At 35.1% G+C, this 21,746-nt stretch overlaps 1 non-coding gene and 1 pseudogene across 1 annotated transcript; one reads left to right on the plus strand and one right to left on the minus strand.

The window, feature by feature from the left end:
* The first annotated feature begins 1,170 nt into the window (after positions 1 to 1,170).
* On the plus strand, positions 1,171 to 17,312 carry LOC107945982 (protein S-acyltransferase 18-like; annotated as a pseudogene).
* A 3,950-nt stretch (positions 17,313 to 21,262) lies between these two features.
* On the minus strand, positions 21,263 to 21,369 carry LOC121224888 (small nucleolar RNA R71). The gene has a single exon (XR_005922630.1). It is a non-coding gene; the product is annotated as a small nucleolar RNA R71 (small nucleolar RNA).
* Between the last annotated feature and the right edge of the window lie 377 nt (positions 21,370 to 21,746).

A 21,746-nucleotide genomic window follows, 5' to 3' on the forward strand; every position in this document is an offset into this window, starting at 1 on the left:
AATTTATGTTGAGCGCTTCGGATCTCTTTTTGCTTTTTGTCTTTGCAAGTTTGAAGTTTCCCTTATGAAAGAGTTGTTCTTTCCTACTCTTTTCCTCCTTTTTTTCCTCTTAAATCTCATCACTCTTATTTTTAGGGTTTTAATCGTGCCGCTCCACCAAATGCAAAAATTGCCGTGGAGCAAAGCACTTGCTGCCAAATTCTAAATTAGAGAGCATGCTCCACCACACCGAATCAAATCCAGTGGAGCGAAAGACTTCTCTTCACCACTTTTTACTGTATGCTCCTAGTCTTCCATTCTTCATCTAAGACCTACAATGGGAAAAAGAAAAATAACCAATAAATCTAAACTAACTCTAAAAATGATAAAAAGAATGAAAAAATTAAATAAGATATAATTAATCCAATAAAAAATATAAAATGCAATAAAAACTAATCTAAATGCTATAATTACCTCCTAAAATACTATGGAAACTAAATTAAAAGAACTCTAATATGCAAGTTATCAAGAAACTACACTATTCACAAGCAACCCTATTCATGTTTGTTTGGTACTTTCCATGCTTGTTTTACAATCCATGTTTGGGGTTTGTGGATACAACCTTATTCACATACAACCTTACCTTGTCATTAACCAAGAGGAAGCTCATTGGAATGATTTACCTTATCAATAAATAATCCTATAACTTTGCGCATAGGAGTTAGCTTACTGATAACATTAAGAATGAGAGAGGTCTAATTCTAATCAACAAAACATACACAAGCGGGGTTTACTTAGATGAGGTTGCATGTCCACACAATATGAATGACATACATAGCTTATATCCAACTATGTTGTTTCTTACAAGCATTAGAATCAATTAAACAATTATAGATTTAATTATTCTAATTAACAACATAAATATTCTGAGCAACTGAATTTAAACCTAATTTTCAATAATTCTGAATATTTATAATTACATAAAAGACATGCAAATGCTAAAGAAAAGAACAAAAAAAAATAAATCTAATAAACTTCAAAATTTCTTTTAATTATAAAAAGGGGTTTAGCAATCCATAAAAAAAAACACAAAAACAATAAAAGTTACAATAAGCTAAAAATTCTACAAAAGTAAAAGTTGTTTCTAACCCTCTAAAAGATCCTGTTTATGGATTCTATTTTACCTAAACAAGGGTTACAATAGTAGCTAGGACTTTAAGACTTGAAAAAGGTTGAAAATAGCCTCAAATTTGGAGTCAAAACGGCAAGGAAAGCCTTCACGCGAAAGCTTTGGCGCTACGGCCTAGAGGAATCGAATTAGGGTGCCAAGTCCATTCGCGTCAAAGGACTAAATTTTAACCGAAAAGAAACTATGATGATGGCGGTGAAGAATTTACAGCCGTTAGATGATGGGCTAGATTTTACATCTACAATCGCCATTCAAATTTCAAATCGCCTTATCAAAATATCGAATGTTTGAGGGGATTCAAGAGCCAATATATATTCACAAGCAAAATAAAAAGAAACTTCATAGTTTCAACTTTAAAACCATATACCATGGATTTTGGGATTGTTTCATAAGTAGCTTGAATTTTTTTTAAGTCACTTTAATACCCCCAAAAAATTTGTTGTTGTTTCAGTTTTGTACTCAAAAAATTGAAAAAAAATAAGGTTTTAAGAGCATGATGAAGATCATGAGACGCCATGGTTGGCAGCGACCTCTCCATCCTTTACAGGTAAATAAAAGTTAAATACCCATCTTTTGTTTTGGAACTTTTATGCGGTTTTTGGGTTGAAATCGAAATTGTTGGGTTTTTTTTTTCAGATGGTGGGAATGGCAGTCTTTAGTTTCCTAGTTGTGGCATTTTATACATTTTTAGGGCTTTTGCTTGGGAACAGAATACCTGAAATCACTATCTCAACGATCTTTTCCTTTGTGGTAATGTTCTTCACAAACCAAAAATTTGAACCCCTTTTTTGTGTTTTTTTATAGCTAACTTTCAATGGGGTTTGATTTTTTTTTTCATTTCCAGGCACTCTCAGTTGTGTTCCTGTTTGTTAGGTGTACTGCTATTGATCCTACTAATAAAACCAGCTTTAAGAAGAAGAAAAAAGGGAAATCTAAAGGGATTTTGAAGCTAAATTATGGGTTCATATTGACCCAGATTGTTGTAACGTTTTTTAAGAGGTTAGAGAAGAAGATTCTAAGGACTTTTATAAGGAGGAAGTATTTGGATCCATGGAAAACCAATTTCCAAATGGAACCATTATTACCACTTCCCCTTGTCATGAAAGATGATGCAGTTTCACCTGATGTTAAAGAGGATGATAATATCTCTTATTTTTCTCTATGCGATTTTGAGGTTTGCACTCTTTTTCTAGCTTTCCAAACAAAAACAAAATCACTACTTGCATTTATCATTTGCACCAATGAGGCCTTGGCTCTATGGCAAGATTGAGGCACTAGAAACTTTGAGATTTGAGTCTCACCTTGTGTAAATGCATGGGTTCTTTTAGTTATAATTAGTTATTTAGTTTAGTGCTTATAATGATTGATTGTATCGGACAAAACCTTTTACATTCTTCTATGCTTTATCTTAGGTGAAAAGCATAGCAAGCTTTGTAGGACTTGCAACCGGTGTGTTGAAGGTTTTGATCATCATTGCAGGGTAAGAACCAATTTCGGTCTGTCATTTTTTGTTTCCTTTTTAAGTTCTCAGTGTAATTTGAGAAGCAATTTATGTTTATTGATATAGATTTGCTTGTTTTTATGTTATATATCGGTGATTGAACAATTGTGTAGGAAAAACAAACTATACAACATTCATTCTTCTAATGATTTTTGTCTTGTTAATGGTAAGTGGATTTTCTATGTCATTCAAATGCTCCAAAAAGGCTTCAAATTCTAAGTTAGTTCTATTGTACTAAAAATTAATTGTTACTGTTACAATAGCTGATTTTAGAAGGAGGCATTGCAATTGCTATATTTATTAGGTGCTTTGTGGACAAGAAGGGAATAGAGCAAGAGCTGGAGAAAAGGTTTTACATAAAGTTCCTTAGAGAAGCTCTTGCCACTATAACAGTAAATATTATTATCTCTTTTCCATATTGGAAAATCTCTCTTATTGGAGTTCATTTTGAATGCAAAAAATCTGGTTTGGGTTTGTCTCAACTCTTGGAAATGTTACAGGTTTTGTTGGCTTTGTTTACTATTTATGGATCAGCTGCAATGGGACAAGTTTTCTTCTTTCATGTAGTTGTGATAAGAAAGGTAAGTAAAACAAGGAAGGGATAGGGGTTATTCAGGGATCAAACTCGAGATTGCTGTTAATTAAAGACTTGATATCAAGTCCTTTTTGTTAGTTCACTTGTGTTCAATCAATGCTTCCTTCTTTGATTAGTTTCTAACATATAATGTAGTAGACCAAAATAAGATTCCCTATCATATTCTTCCTTCAACATCTCCATTGTAAGTTTTGCACATGAAATGAGGTCATTTCCACGTGGTCAGTTTGCAGTAAAAGATAGAGTTGTGGTGGGAGATAATCGTTATATGATCACTCCATTGAAACATCTTTGCATCATATGGCTATTTCAACACTTGCAATATGAAGTTGTGAAATTGAGGAAATTTTGTGTCTGTTTCATGGTGTACCACATTGGTAATTATAACAAGTATGAGCATGTCACAGTACATCACCATGCCCTATGATCTCAAATTCCCGTTCTTTTAGCTTGTCTAGGAAATTTGACCATTTTGTTCCTTGTTAATTCATGCTTTTAACTGTGGCATATTTTGCTATATCATTGCTCTTAATTGAATGTGTTGATTCTTGTTACAAGGAATGAGAACATATGATTATATATTGGCAATAAAAGAAGAGAACTAATTTATAGTGGACCCTTTTGACGACTTTGATGTCTCATCGGACGATAGCTCTGATTTTGATTCACCCGAAAAAGAAACATTCTTGTCAAGGTTTATGCAAATGATTAAGAACTCAAGTATATACAAGATATCCAAAACTTGATTTTATCCAAAGAATTTCAATAGTGTCATCTTACAGGGCATAGTACCAAAAAAGGCCTATTTTCGAAATTATTTACGAAAATGGGTTGTTCCAAAAAATAATCATTGGAATGGATCGAAAACACTAAACGTGTTGATGTGGACACGTTTTAAGGAGATCGTAGGAAAGCACGTTGATGAGGACACGTTTTTCCTCGTTTCAGCAAAAGCGCGCTGACGTGGATGCACTTTAGTAAAAAGCATATATGGGGATGCACTTTTCCTTGTGTTTGATTAGGTTTTTTTGGTTATTTGCAAATTAAGGCTTAAGTTTAGAGTTTTCGGTTTGTTTATGGTTTTTATAACACCTCAAAATTTGAGGTTAGAAGTTATGAGGTTTGTAGTTAGGGTTAATGAGTAGGTTAAGCAATTGAGTTCGTTTTCGCATTTTAATGTCAGAATGAGTTTGCTTGTTCAGTGGTAGTGTGTGTGTTAGTTTACCTTTGGGTCTCGTGTTCGAATCCTTATTAGTGTTTAAGAGGAATTAATTTTATTCTAGTTTTGTTTTTAATTTTTAAATACTTATTTATTTTGATTTTATTTTTAATTTGAAATGGGAGGTTATCCTAAAATCTCTCACGTTCTCCCTCTTCCATCTTCTTTCATTTTTCTTAGTTTTTAGTTTTTTGCTTGTTTTCTCTTTGCCTATTCTGTTTTTGCATTATTTTTTCTTTTTTTGTTACCGTCCGATGGTCAAGGGTTGATTGCCTTTATGTGTTTCGTTTAATCGGATGTGAATCAGTTAGGTTTTGTTTATTGGGGTTAATGAAATGTTTATTTCCATTTCTTTTATGTTAATTAATTGAAGTTCTTATAGTTTAGTTGTTTGTGAAATTAAGGGTTCAGAACACTTTTGTGAAGGCGAATCGGTCAATTCTCGGTGCTTGCGATCTCAATTTAACGCGTGTTTTTGAACTATTAGTGATTAGGGGTTGCGCTGCTATCACGAAATCACGACTTATAGCATGTTTCTGTGTGGTTTCGTGACTACACGGGTGGCTCCACGGGAGTGTGTTGTACATGGACGGTCCACACGGTCGTGTGATATTGTAAAATTAGGGTTTTTGACATTTTTCAGTGCCAACATCAACCGCTTTGCTAGCCCGATACTTTTAACGTACTCATGAGGTTGATGTGGGAGTTTTCCACATGGTTGTTTCCGCTTTGTTCTATAATTTTGTTACATTTTACACTTTTGCACAGTGAGTCACATGGGATACTCACTCAGCCATGTAACTCGGTCACACGGGCGTGTGCCTCTTTCACACTGGTGTGTGCTTCGTTCATATGGGTGTGTGCCTCTTTTACACGTCCATGTCAACCTTCACATGGCCTAGACCCACCTACACGGCCAAGGCACACGACCGTGTGGCCTTGTTTTGTAAATTATTGTGTTGTGTCATAAACTAACTCGTTTTATGTTTCTATGTAATCCGACCCTCGGTTAAGCCTTAGTAATTGTGTTTGGGACTGTTTTAGGTTAGACTCGTGTGTGTATTCATAATTATAGAATTAATTTAACGGCTTGTTTAGCGTTAATGTAATGTGATCTACAGAATTGAGACATTACTTAATAATGGAATACAAGCTAATTTGATAGAGTCTGGGCAACTGAATATGTGTAGTCTTGTTCTGTATGATCGTCTGCGTGTAGTGTGCATTTTGCATATGCATTAAAATTTGAGATTTGGTAATGAAGAGAAAGAAGACTGATTTGGTAGTTTTACTGCAATTCTTCTAGACAGCGATTTATTGCACTATACTATACGTATACCAGCTCAGCTGTATACTATTGCTCGAGTGGCTTAGTTCCACATTTGTGGTGTGTATGGTGGTTGGGTCTAACATGGCCTTATTGTGGTGTGCAGGGTGATTGGAGTGGTGTTTGGCTAGATGGTGGGATTTTTAATCTGTTCTATTCATTTCACATTCGGGTATAAGTTTGTTTGTATGGTTGTTGGGTTAATTGCGAAATAATTTGAATAGTCTGATAATGTCTTATGTGATTGGTGAGTTTGTTATGCAACTCCCCTACAAGTATACTTAAGGCAAAAATCTAGGGCACGTGGAAAAAATATGGAAGAAGTCAGATTTAGTCAGTTAGCCAAAATCATAGAACCACCTTGGTTACACTAATCTGAAAATGAGGAACCACTTGGTTGTTACAAATTATGTTATTTTATTTAAGATTGTTAGTTGAGGTTATTACTTGGGATTGTTAGTATAAATAACCTAGGAAACTCTTTAGTGGGATAGGAGTCTTTTTTATTGAAAAGTATTATTTGGAAGAGTGGTCCATCTCGAATCGAATTGATCCTACAAATAAATTTTCAGTTCTTTATTTTCTATTTTTATCACTCTAGTATTTCTTTTTATCTCCTTGCCCCTATCATATTTGGTTCCATTGTCGAGAAATAAAGATGGTAGTCACCACCCAAAGTACTTCTAATCCTTCTAATGAAACATAAAAAAATTGTCCAATATCATCCAATCAAACTTTTGACCCTATAGCCACCTAACTAGCTGTCATGGCATCTAAACTGAAAGTCGTGGAAACCTTTAGAACAAAGGTAACAGCCTTGAAAATTCAATCCCAAACTTATCAACCTTCTGCTTCCAATACAATAAACCCTCGAGACAAAGGAAGACAAAAAACGGACTAGAGTAGCCGTGAGAATGACGCGACAACTAGCCTTTAGATAATGATGACGATGCTCAACCCTAGTGAAAAATATATCCAGTACACCGTCTTCATACAAAAATTAAATTCCCCAATTTTGATGGTGACAACCCACGTGGGTGGATTCTCAAAGCAGAAAATATTTTCACTATTATTATCAAAGTTTAGAAGAGCTTAAAGTAGATATAATAACAATGTACCTTGAAGGTGATGCTCTTGATTTATTTTCGTGGCTCAACTCTGAACAAGGTATCCTTTATTAAGACGAGTTGGTCCAGGCATTACACGAAAATTACGGGCCAGCAGAATTTCAGAATCTTGATAAGTATCTTTGAAATATCAAGCAGACTAGTACTGTTCAAGAATATCACTAGGAGATCGTAAAAAGGTTAGCTCAAGTAAGAAATTGGTTTGATCATTGTCTGTCAGGGTTTTTCTCAATGGATTGAGAGAAGATTTAAAGGTTGATATGTGCATCCATAAACCACAGACAGACTACAAAGTAATGAGTTTGGCGCTTGAATATGAGTTCGAACTAGGCTTAACATGTGGTTCAAGAGGAACTTCTTGGTCCAATTCAAGTAAGCCTAACCCCGCTCTACAACAATCTAATCCTCCCATCTCTCAGGACACGGTAACATACCCCAGTCGAAATTGGGATATTGAAATACAAGTAAGATTAGCCAATGGGCTTTTTTTTAGATGCAACAAAAAATACGGTCCTGGCTATCGTTGCAAAAGAAGATTTTTCTCACTGTTGGAGGCTACCAAAGAACATGATGAGCAAAAGACTTGCCTGACTGAGGAAGTTTATAATCTTTAGCAAAATGACTTGGTAACACTTAGTTTTCATGCCATATTGGGGAAGACAAATACCACCACCATGAAGCTTAGAGGGGACATCGAAACCAAAGAAGTTTTAATTCTTATTGACAGTGGCTCTACACACAATTTCATAACTAATACCATTATCAAGGAATTGAACCTGAAAACACAAATTTTGCCATTTTTTAAGGTTTAGATTGGCAATGGGGACATCATATGTTGTAATTATGTTTGTCGCAATGTAAAGATCTAACTTCTTTGGTTGAAGATTATATAAGATTTCTACTATTTTAATATTAGAGGAGTCAATGTGGTTTTAGACATCCAGTGGTTGGCATCCCTCAACAAGGTACAGGAAAATTGGAATGAAATATTCCTTATCTTCTCGATTGACGAACAAAAGTATAAACTACAATAAGGGCCATCGAAAACTACAGCTACTGCCACATTTTAGCATTTTTCTATTAAAGTTAATCGTGCCAAGGTATCATTTAGCCCCATGCAATCGCTACTTTCTGAATACCAAGCTATTTTCCAAGAACTAAGTACTTTACAACCTTTTCAGTCTTACATTCACTCTATTCCTCTTATACCCAATGCCCAATCTCCAAACATTCGACCATACTGTTATCCCTATAACCAAAAAACTAAAATAGAAAAACAAGTAGCTAAACTTTTGACCACTGGATTTATTTGACCCAAAATTAACCCCTTTGCTAGTTCGATACTTTTAGTAAAAAAAAAAGACCATACCTAGAGGATATGTGTCGATTATCGTACCCTTAACAAAATCACCATACCCGGTAAATATTTAATTCCTAATATTGATAAATTATTAGATGAATTATAAAGGGCTATGATCTTTTCCAAGATCGACTTCTGTTTCAGCTACCATCAGATCAGAGTCAAACCAGATGACATAGCCAAGACAACATTCAGAAAGCACTCAGGGCATTACGAATTTGTAGTCATTCCATTTGGTCTTACTAATGCTCTATCAACATTTCAAGCTGTTATGAATGACCTGTTCAGACCTTATTTGCGGAAATTTATTCTAGTATTTTTCGATGATAACCTTATTTATAGCAAGGATATGAACCAACATTTACAACACATCCGTACAACTCTTAATCTACTCCGCAACAACATATATCCTGCCAAAGCTTCCAAGTGCCACTTCGGCCAACCACAGATAAATTTTCTTAGACATATGGTAAATTCTCAAGGAGTATAGGTTGATCAGTCCAAAATCCAAGCAGTCCAGTCCTGGCATGTTCCTACCAACTTAAAAGAGTTACGTGGATTTTTAGGCCTGACGGGATACTATTGCAAATTCGTTAAGAACTATGGATTGATAGCACGTCCTCTTACTCAACTCGCTAAGAAAGATGACTTCCAATGGTCCCCAATTGCGGAAGAAGCATTCAACAACCTCGAGCGCATATTGACAACAATCCCAGTATTACGCCTTTTGGTTTTTTCACAACCATTCACCGTAGAATGTGATGTATCATTCGAAGGAATGGGTGCCATCTTATTGCAGACTGAGCATTCAATAGCCTATTTTATCCTCATGTTTCTAGCGAGACTGCAGTGGCAAAATTGGAGCAACAACTAATCCAATGAGATGACACGTTGAAGCTTTTGAAGGGTAACTTGCTCAAAGCTCAATCTCGTATGAAATCTCAAGCTGATTCTAAGCGTCAAGACCTCACTTTCAAGGTTGGGGATTTTCTTTTCCTACATATTCAACCTTATCGACAAAAATCACTTGCCATGAAACGATATGAAAAGCTGTCTCCATGTTTTTTTGGCCTTTACAAAATCTTACGATGCATTGGTAAGGTGGTGTATGAACTTAACTTGTTGCCTTAAGTTCATCTTATATTCCACGTATCATTACTTCAACCAGCGATAGGTCAACTGCCCTGTTCACCACCTGCTCCTTTGCCCATTTCGATAGAGTGGGAAATAAGTCTTTCTCCAACCAAAGTATTATCTCACCGGTGGGTTCAGGAAGCTGGGGTTTGTACATCGGAGTTGTTGATTGAATGGAAAGGAAGGCCTTTGGAAGAAGCTTCATAGGAAAATATGATTTCCTTATCGAACAATTTCCATCCTTTCGCCTTAAGGACAACTTGTCTTACGAAGGGGGAAGCGTTGATGCAACTCTCCTACAAGTATACTCAAGGAGGAAATCTAGGGCATGTGGAAAAAATATGGAAGAAGTCAGAGTTAGTCAGTTAACTGAAATCATGGAACCATCTTTGTTGCACTTATCTGATAATTAGGAACCACTTTGGTTGTTATAGATTATGTTCCTTTATTTAAGCTTGTTAGTTTAGGTTATTACCTAGGATTGTTAATATAAATAACCTAGAAAACTCTTTAGTAGGATAAGAGTCCTTTTTATTGAAAAGTATTATTTGAGATAGTGGTCTATCTCGAATCGAATTGATCTTATAAGTAAATTTTTAGTTCTTTATTTTCTATTTTATCACTCTAGTTTTTCTCTTTTATCTCTTTGGCCCTATCAGTTTGAAATAATATCTCTATGTTATAGTTGTTAATGGACTACTTGTAAGATTGATTACTAATATAAGTTGTTCGCCCACCCCATTTTAGTTTTCTTTCCTTTCAGGTAATTCTTATGTTTGGTGTTGGATTCAGTGTTTCGGTGATCTCAGAACTTCCTTGTGGGTTTTCTCAATTCAGTTTGGACTTATTAAAGTTTTCAATAATTTTGTTAAATTATTTTCATTTGGACTATTAGTACATTTTTATGGACTGTGGTATAATTTGATTTGGATTCACAAAGTTGTTAAGTTGATTTGAAGTTTTGATTATGGTTTTCGAATTCGATTTTGGTATAACATTTTCGTAGGTGGTTTTGATTTACTGAAATCAGTGGTTTAAACTTTAATACAATGTAAGCTTTAAGCAAATAATACTAGTTTATGTTTTGCATTTGAACGGTAAATATTATATTATCCGCTGCAAATAATTTTTCATAACGCCAGTCTGTACAATTTCTAAATCCAATTTGATTACAAATTCGACATATAAATTGTTAAACGATTTAGCTTAATTTAATCAAATCGTATTGGATTAAGTTTTAAACAATTCTTTTGTAAATTGTTCTAGGATCACTTCGGTGGTCAATGTAACCTTCGAGATTGGGTTGAAACTTTTGGGATGAGTTTGAGTGTTACAATTTAAAAAAAAAATAGGGATTAGGGTCTAGGGTTTAGGGTTTAATTTTTTTAATTGCTAAGTACTATTTTGGAAGAAATAAATTTGACAAGATGGGATATGAAAAAATAAATTTGACAATGTGTTCTGAAAAAAATTATTTTGACGAGATGGATTTTACTTTTTTTTGTACGGTCAGTAATAATACAGAAAAAGCTTCCAACTAGACTTTTTTTTGTACTGTTGATTCTGAAAAAATAATTTTGAGAAGATGATTTTAAAAATATATCCTAGGATTTCGAAAAATCTAATAGTTGGAGTTGAAAAACGCTTCAAGCAGGATGCACTGTCAGCAAAAGTACTGAAAAAGCTTCTAGCTGGGTGCTCTTTTCAAGAGTGCTTGTGGCAGTGCATCCCACTATTTTGTAGGCTATAAATGACCCAAATTTCATTCTCTTGTTGTATAAGAAGTTGAGAAGGTATAAGTTAATTTATCGTGTTAATTACAAATCATTATATTTTTACATAATATTTTTTGTTTTGAATTTCTTTCGAAAAATAATTTGGTTGAAAATGAGTGGGCTTATTAGTGTTGTTATTTACTATGACGATGAGGTCTGTGACACCAAGAATGGTGTTTCTTTTTCGAAGAACACAACGCAACTGATTTTTAACCAGAACATAAAATTGACAGAATTTTGTAAAAATATTAGGCGTAAAATATTCAAAACAACGCAAATGAGAGTTTCATCTATTAAGTATGAATTTTATGCTTTAGTAGATCCCGTGACATATGACTCATTTGATATCAAAGCTGCTCGTGGCTTGGAGGCGATGTTCCAGACGCACCTCGCTAGTGGATCACCTTATCTTGAGTTATATGTGGAATTTTCAGCACCAAATGAAGCACTTGCGGCTTCAACATCTACTACTATTTGAGAGGAATACACGACCCCTACTCGACACTCCGTTAGTGGGAGGCAGAATACAGAACCATCTATTTTTGGTGGCAGGACGGAATACACGACCTCTGCACGACATCTGTGGGTCAATGTTAAATGCTGAAAATGCTTACTAGAGAATGACATCAACTTCTAGTGGTTCGCAATCCACATATGATTGGGGACGCTCTGAAATGTACACAAGAAGGGATAATGTACCCTTTACTATGTCCATCGGTGATGTGACCTCCTACATTATAGATGTTGGTGAGTCAGATGATGACTCCAATGTGGATCCACCCCGGGAGCCTATTCGAACCAAACCTAAAAACGGTGAAGAGAGTTCAGATGAAGGAGAAGAATATCCAAGATTTACAGAGTACTCGCTTTCAGCCCACATGCATAATATTGATCTGTCGACAGATGATGCGTTAGAGTTTCCAGATCTACCACACAGGAGGCGTGGCCATACAAGTTCGTCGTTGGATTCGGGTGAATTGGAAGTTGGTAAGGAGTTTTCTAGTAAGGATGGTTTTCTTGGTGCATTGAAGCAATATATCGTCATGAATGAGGTTAACTACCACGTGGTCAAATCCAATTCCAATAAGTTTGAGGCCAACTGTACAGTGCAAGACGGTACATGTTCATGAAAAATCATGGCTTCGGTTAAGAAGATGGCAGGGTTGTGGGAGATAAAGAAGTTCACCGGTTCGCATACGTGTGTTGCCTCTGGTATAGTATCAATGGGTGTTTAGAGTTTTTGAGTATTACAATTATTATTTAATGTTGCATAGTTTAACATACTCATGGGTTGACAAGTGTTTCACAAGATCATCCCAAGCTGAATTCAGAGATGATAGCGAGCTTAATACTACTGATGATGAAAGTAGATCCTAGGACTACTGTGTCGATCTTAATTGCCAATATTCATAGAAAATTTAAGTACACGCCTTTTTATCGCAAGGTTTCGATAGCTAAGTAGAAAGCGTTAGAGAAGATGCACCGTGGGTGGGACACTTCATACAATGAAGTGTGGTACTGATGTCAAGTGTTGGAGAGCTACGTCCTAGGTTGTGTAATAAGCTTTGAAACAGTTCCTGCATACTACAATGGTAGCTTGCTCCGTGGATGCCAAGCATTCAAACATCTGTTTTCGAGTTTTAAGTAATGCCGGGACACTTTTAAGTACTGTAAGTGATTAGTACAAATTGACGGTACCTTTATTTATGGTAGATATACCCATCAGCTATTGCTAGTTGTGGCATAGAATGGTGATGAGAGAATTATTCCAATTGCATTTGCAATAAACCGAGGGAGTCAAGTGACGACTGAGATTTTTTTCTTTCTAGGTTAAGGAGGCATGTCTGTCCCCAACTTGATATCTGCGTTATATCAGATCGGGGCACTGGAATACTAGCCACAATTGACTGATGGTGGAGCCTGTGGGATCACACACACCATTAGTATTGTTTAAGGCACGTTATGTCCAACTGCTACGGGCAATATCAGTCTACCGCTGAGCAACGACAAGTGACCAACATGTGTATTTAATAGCCACCAATATTATTTGGTTTGTAATATTTAATTTGTTCTGAATGGAAGAATGATATGTAATTATAGCTATCCACTTATATTTATAGGGTATGGGATCAATAATGACCGTTTTCATTAGACATTGGCGATTTTGCAGTCAAGTAACAATCAAGGCGCAAACTACCTCTGTAACATACCTTTCAATTAGTGGACACAATCATACGACGGTGACCTACGATATGATCAGATGACCTCAAACCTAATTGGATGCATCAATTCTTTTTTAAAAGGAACGTGTCATTTACCGATAACCTCGGTTGTGTGAGACTTACTTCTATTTGGCAACACTGTTTCCAAAGTGAGCAGTGAGTTATAAATGCCAAATGCAAGGAAGTCATGTATGGTGCCGGAAGGTAGTGCAAGAAATTAATGAGGCCAAGACGCGGGTCAACTCCATGCACACAATGTGTCATGATCGTAACAACATATGGTTTTGTGCGACGGAGTACGATAGATCGAACCAAGGTATTCTCGACGGACAATATCATGTACACTTAAATAATAGAACTTTCGACTGTGGGAGGTTTGACGCACTTCGTTATCCATGCACTCATGTAAATGTAGCTTGTCAAAATCTCTGTTTGGATCCTATGGGCTATGTCGATGAAGTGTACAATTTAGAATACATGTACAACGTGTGAATACACGTATTCCCACCAGTCCCAAATAAATGTAAGTGGTAGTTTGTATTGCATGCTCCGTTTAAGTTGTTACCGAATAGAGAATTACGTTGCAAACCAAAAAGTCGACCGTGCTCAACTAGAATACATGATAATATGGATATCCAGGAAATAACGAACCAACAGAAGTTATGCGGGTGGTGTAAGAACCCGGGTTTTACAATGCCAACATGTCCACATTGAAATAACACCTAATCTATTAAATGAAACAATATAAAAATAATTTGTACAAAAATATTCAAAAGAACTATTTTATTAAATGAAACAATATAAAAATAATTTGTGCAAAAATATTTAAAAATAAATCAATGCATGTGTCGGTCGGAATCAATGCCACATGGGGTGGTCGATGGTTACGTGCTGGATTCCTTTTTGGTTTAGCTTTCAATCAGGGTTGTGGTTGTTCAAGATCAACTTCTGGTTGTGAATGTTGGGAAAATGACCCACCTTGATAGAACAAAGATTGCGGATGTGTTTTTTTATCACCCACGACGAATGAATGTAACAAGCTTGAATCTCATAAAGCAATGGGGATTGGAAATGAATTGAACTCCCCGATGATCCCTCATGCGGTCCTTATTGGGACGATGGCCTATATGTCATTGGTTGACTCAGAGTCATCGAAAAATGAGATGCACTGGGCCATGCATTCTAACCTTGAATAGAAGTGGAAAAGGAAACATAAAAGGGTTAAGATACACATAAGGGTTAGGATACGCATTTGACATAATCTGTAGGGGCTGTGGTGTAGGCATCATTGCTTGCTCCGTTGGGTTCGGTGATTGCGTAGGCGCTGTTGATGGGCTCGCCTCGCCAGCCCTTGTCCTTGTATTTAAAAGGCCCTATCATTATTTTTTGACACAGATTTACTAACGCCTCTCCTCTTTCAAGAGTAAATATGGCTTGCCATGGATCCTAAACCATGACATGTAATTCAGATCGCATGCTAACTCTGAAACGATAATCGGTTCGTCAGTAGGTATATTATCATACTGATTTTCCCATATTTTCATATATTCTGCATGAAAGACCGACCAATACGTATTCAGTCGTTGTAAGTTAATTTTGTGCTCTTTATCGAGCACCTCAAGTGCCATGGAAATCGATTGTCGTAATCTGAATTGTCGCAACATTCTATATGTCTAGTGCATCTTGACGGTAGCATAGTTTGACAAATGGCACCTAAACATGCCAAATGTTTAGATTTTGTAGGAATTCATCTGGAATTACTGTCTGAATTATCGAATCCTCGTATGGTGTCCATTAAAACTATATGAACGTGATAAAAGTATTAGTTATATACATAATACTAAATACTAAATACAAAATCAACTATGTTATGTATATATAATTATTAAATGAAATAAATACTTACATGCGCTTCCTACCATTGGTCTAATAGAAGCTGTATATCTTCAATAGCGATAGGTATTCCCCCGTAACTTGGCGAATTGTAAAATATAAAATTTACCTTGTTAAGAGTGGGACTTTCTACAAGTGGTCCACTCGATGATGTAAAAATGGAAAGCAAAACTGAGCCCATGATTTTAGTAGTGAGAGGCAACCTCCAATTTTGATTTTATTTGGTTGTGTCGCTTGACACATTTTTCGATACAATATTGAAAACATGATAAACCCTCAACTGAGTTCGCCAACTTTTCTAAAATCGATGAGTTTCAGTAGCCACCTCAGATGTACGAGGTTTCGTGACTTGTCTAGCATTAGATAACCTCTAAGGATCTAAAAGATGTACACTCAAGCGTAGCGTACTCTTTGTACTTCAGTCGAATCATCCCCCAACATCGGGAATGTCTCTTACAACTAGCCCATATCAATCCAATCTCTATAAATAATATTCAAAATTGCACCCAAAAGATCGTAACATATGGCTCCCCATTCAGCAGATTGAACGGACCCGATGAGTACGGACCCCTCTACCAGTAACTCTAACTATAACTGCACGTCTTCTAAAGTGATGGTTCACTCCCCACATAGAAGATGGAATGTGTGCATTTTGGGTCTCCACCTCTCCACAAACGCGCTGAGGAGTTTTGAGTCCAACTTACACCCCTGGCCTATATTGGCCACTTGTCAAAAACCCGCTTCTATCAATTAATTTTCAATCAACAGTGAAGAAGGATAAGGTATACTATAAATAAAATATTGTAACACTCGATCTACCGACTGTTATAAATAAATTATAAAAAATATTAATTAAATTAAAAAATGAAATAAAAATATTAAATAATATTAAAAAAGTGAAATTAACCCTTACCCTTTTCATTTGGGCGAAGGAGATATGTTTATTACCGAGACGAATTAATTGTCGGGTCATTGCTAACATGATCAAATTTCTTAGAAATAATAAAAAAATACAAATTTAAACAAAAATAAAAAATTTAGAGAGCTTTAAGAGCTTTTTTGAGAAATTTAGAGAGAAATTTAGAAGAATTATAATTTAGAAGAAATTTGGTCTCAAAAAAATGGGTGGGGGTTTATAATTATTTTTTTCCTGACCGTTGAACCCAATGGTCAAATTTTTAAATGGCCATTGGAGGTGACCGTTGGGGGAAAACACGTAGAAAATTGCATCCCTGTCAGCGCTTTTTACTAAAACGCGTCTATGTCATCACGCTTTTGTTGACACGAGAAAAAACACGTCATCATCAGTGCATTTTTCTATGATTTCCCCTAAAAATGCATCCACGTTAGCGCGTTTTAGTATTTTCGGTCCATTCTAGTGGTTATTTTTTAGAGCAACCCATTTCCGTAAATAATTTTGAAAATGGACCATTTTCGGTACTATGCCCCATCTTACAAGTGTGAGTTCAATTTTAGGGTCCCCCGAGATTGTCTATAAGAATTGATGAAGATCTTAAAGCTTCCTCCTCAACTAGCAAGAAACAAGGGTTCCATGTAAGCATTGATCCATGTAAACTGATAAATCTTAGTAGGGACAAAGCTCTTCGAGTTGCAGATAAGGCTAGTCAAAGGCTTATGATACAAAAGCAGCAGTGAAGCTTGATGCATTGAAGCCACTACCACTAGCAATAAAACATAGCCCATTAATGAACCCTGAAAGAAATATGGCCAATTCAAGAACAGCTACAACACATCTAGTTTTTAAAGGCAGAATTCTAGGTTTACCAGAAAGACTTTCAAGCTTAAGACGTTGATTTTCAGGCTCTCCGACTCTGTTTTCTACTATGACATCACCGTCACCAAAACAAAAGTATAGAAGCAATTTCGGTTTGAAGTTAACCGAGGTTTCCAGTGAGCTTGAAACATACATTTCAAGGCAAGTTTTATGTTTTGTCATAAAGAAAAATGAAAGTGAAGCATCTCCTAGATGAAAAAAAAAGATTCATTTTGTTGTTTGTGTGCATTCTTGATGAAACATCTTATTTAATTTTTTTCGGTTTTAAACTCATTTCCAATAATGTGATACTCGTTTTATTTTTTTAATTTAATTTTTACATTTTAATTTTTCTTGTTTTCTTTTGGAAGGTCCTTTTGGTTTATGATTGGAAGAAACATGTCGGGACCATTGCTTTTCAACAGTGAAATTGAAAGTCCTGCTCGCAAAAATCGTAAAGAGGTTAGAGAAGTAAGGTAGAGTCAACAGAATATAGTATACAAATAAGAGGACAACACTATTACTGAGGCGATGGGTGATAATCAAAATATTCAGCTACCTCGTCCAGCTCCTATTCCTCGTACTATGTACGATTATTGCAAGCTCACTCTAACTGGGGTTGAATCGTTTATTGTGAAACCTACTATTGCTGCTGTTGACACCATTTTTTTGACAGAACAGAGTCGATTTGGGTTTTGAAAAATGAAAACGAAAACGGAAGTCGCCACCGATCCTTTTTGATGAGGTGTGATCGGATCACCTCGAAAAGTGATAAGGTGTGATCGGATCACCTCGAAAAGTGGTTGTTTTTAATAAACGATTTGATTTTATTAAAACAACGAGTTTGGTCCACGAAATTAAAAAAAAAGGGTTCGGGAGTCGGTTACGTACGAGGAAGGATTAGCACCATCGTAACGCCCAAAATTAGTACCTAGTCGATTAATTAACGTCTTAATGTCGAAAATTGAAAACTTTAAATAATTAAAAAATACGATCCTTGTATTAAAATGTTGAAATTTTTGGGAAAAGAAGCATATTTCACGTTAATCGAGAAAAAGGTATCATATCCAGTAAGTTAGGACTAGAGGTGCTCATGGGCCGGGCGGCCCAGCCCGGCCCGATGGCCCGCCCGAAATATGGGAGGGTTTGGGTAAAAATATAGGCCCAAAATATGGGATTGGGCAAAAAAACGAGGCCTATTTAGAAAACGGGTCGGGCCTCGAGCACCACTTTTTCGGCCCGGGCCCGGCCCGATATAATAAATATATTTATTTTTTTAACTTTAAAATATTTTTTACATACTTTTTTTATTTTTTTTTAATTTTAAAATATTTTTAAAATACTTTTTTTAATTTTTTTAATTTTTTTAATTTTAAAATATTTTTTTAAAATTTTTTTTAATTTTAAAATATTTTAAAATATTTTTAAAATACTTTTTTTAATTTTTTTAAAATTTTAAAATAAAAATGGGCCGGGCCCGGGCTTATGATTTTTTTCTCGGGCTGGGCCTGGGCAAAATCTTAGGCCCATATTTCGGGCTGGGCCGGGCCGAAATTTTTTATGGGCCCGGCCGGACCCGGCCCATGAGCACCTCTAGTTAGGACATGATCTTTTTTAATTCCCGAGATCGTTTAAAACTTGATTTGGAAATATTCACGTATTTAGATTCATTATGAAAATCGAAACCCAGTAAGTTAGGGCACGACTTTCTCAAATCTAAATGCAAAATACTGCCTTTATTAATTTTTAGAAAAAATTCCTCATATCGGGAAAACGTGTCATATCCAACACGTTAGGACACAACATATTGAAATCCCGATAATGAGCCTTTTATCATTCTTAAAGAAGTAATCTCGATTATTTAGATTCAACGAAGAAAATCAGAACCGAATATGTTAGGGCTCGATTCTCTCGAAGATCCCAAATACCGAGTATTATTTATATTTTTAAAATTTCTTTCTTGAAATCTAAATAAAAATGGGTGTAATGGAATAACAATGATAATGATGTAAGTAAAAATAATACAAGCAAAAACCAAAGATAATAAATAAGAAGTCACATATATATAAATAAAATCAATCACATATGTACAATAACGAGTAATAAACAAATAAAAATTCTAAAGCATAATAAATAATAATAACGAACATACAAATAAATAAATAAATGAGGAAAATAAATAAAAGATATGTATATGGATTATAAAATATAAAAGCATAAATATTTACATATATAGGTATATAGATTATAAAATATAAAAAATATATAAAATATAAGTATATACGTTATAAAAAAAGTGTGTATGTACGAGCAGATATGCATTATAAAATATATGTGTATATATACATATTTTAGAAATTATAAATATAAAAGATACATGTATGTATGTATATGTATATAGGAAAATAATAAAAGGTATATAGATATATATAGACATATATTATAAAATAAAAATGCGTTTGTATGTATGCATAAATAAATTATAAAAATATATGTACAAGCATAATGCATATATATAGATATATATATAGAATAAAAAATAAACCTAAAAAAAACTATTCAATATGTTAACGAATAAATAAAAGGGCAAATAAAACTAATAATGATAATAATTAATAATAATAATAATGATAATAATAAATGCTAATACAAAATTAATAATGATAGCATTAAAAATATTTAAACAATTAATTTAGTAGAAAAATGATTACAATAACAGATTAGGGATTAAAATAAAAATAAACAAAGTTTAGTGTCGAAATTAAAAAAGAAAAGCACTAAAAGGACCAATTCAAAACACACGTGAAAGGAAAAAGACCAGAAGGGAATATATCCCTCCCTTCAAAACGCATTACTTTGATTAGGGCTAAAATGAAACAAAAATAAAGTTATGCATCTAAATTAAAGAAACAAAAGGGACCAGATTGCATTAAGGCGCAAAAGCGGAAGGATATTGCGCGAAAATATCCCATTAATATGGAAACACGCGGATCCTGGGTTGCGGGTCGGGTCGACGCACGGGTACAGGCCTTGTACGACGTTGTTTTGAGGCTACTGCTATAGGCTTCAAACGACGTCGTTTCTTAGCAAACAAAAAGACCCTAATCAGCAGGGTTTTCCCATTTTTCAAACAAAACTAAAAGGCCAAACTAGCCTTCTCTCCGCCGCAACAGAGTAGCCCCTCTTCAACTTCGATTCCGACGAAGTGAGCGAGGTCCGGCGACATGTTTTGAGAAGGTAAGACTTCCCTCTCCTTCCTCTTTTATTTTATTTTGCAAATGTATGTAAAAAAACGAAAAAGAACCGAAGAAAAAATAAAAAAAGTAAATCGGAAACCACCTTATTTTCTATTCAATTTCTCTGCGCTTTTTGTAAAAAATCCCCTCCCTTTTATTATTTTTGATTTATAAAATGCGTATATAAAATAAAATAAAAAACAAATAACGAAAAAAAGACGAAAGATTCGGACCTAAAAACCTTTCCAGAATTTGATCTCTATTCTTTTATTTCTTTGTTTCAAACTCTGTTTTTTGATACCAAAAATCCCCCCCTTTTCCTTACATTTCACAACATACTTTGCTTTATAGCCGAAAGAAAAGATGAAAAATGAAGGAAAAATCCCCTCTTTTGCTACTGTTTTCCTAGTCTGCTTCCATTTCTCTTTTTTTGCTGCTTGTTTGCAGGTACATGGCAAGGTCAACTTGCCGTTTCGGTGAAAGGAGGGCTAGCGGTGGCAGACATCGGGCGTGGTGCGCGCTGAAGGCGCACATGCCATTCCAAAAATTTTTAAGGTTTTGGGCCACCGGGCTTTGTTTCCGTAATTGGGCTTGCTGTAATTGTTATTTTGTTTTGTTTGGTTTTGGGCTTCTGTTTTGGGTTTAATTTAGTTTGTTGGGCTGGGGCAAATTTGGGCTTTGTACAGCTGCAAATAATTTTGAACTGAAGTCGAACACTATTCAGATAGTACAATAATATGTTCAATTCAATAGTTTGCAAGACGAAGATCCAAATACTCATCTGGCCAATTTCTTGGAGATTTGCGACACTTTCAAGATTAATGGCACCATTGATTACGCCATTCGTTTATGGTTGCTCCATTTCTCGTTGAGGAAAAGGCAAAATAGTGGTTAATTTCTTTTGTAGTACTTCGCACCGATTAAGACAGCCAAGTTGAGGAATGACATCTTCTCTTTTGTGCAGATCAATTTAGAGACTTTATGTGATGCATAGGAGAGATACAAGGATCTATTGAGACGGTGCCCTCACCATGAGTTACCTTTACGGTTACAAGTTCAAACCTTCTACAATGGTTTCAATCCCTCAACAAGGTAGTTAATTGATACAACAGCTGGTGGAACACTGAACAATAAAACACCCAAAGCAGCTTATGAGTTTATAGAGGAGATAACACTAAATAATTAACAGTGTCAAGTCATGAAGACGAAACCAATAAAAGCAATCGATGTTTTTAATATTGATTCAGTTACTATATTAGCAAGCCAAGTAGAAGCAGTGAATAAAAAATTTTACGGTTTATATTTTTCTACGCAGGTAAATCCAATAATGCAATGCGATAAAAATGGAGGTGGAAATCAATAATCTAGAATGTTTACCCTTCGGTCCGAGTACAGAGAATGAGCAAGTTAATTAT

Source organism: Gossypium hirsutum, chromosome D12, assembly GCF_007990345.1.
Source record: "Gossypium hirsutum isolate 1008001.06 chromosome D12, Gossypium_hirsutum_v2.1, whole genome shotgun sequence".
Lineage (NCBI taxonomy): Eukaryota > Viridiplantae > Streptophyta > Magnoliopsida > Malvales > Malvaceae > Gossypium > Gossypium hirsutum.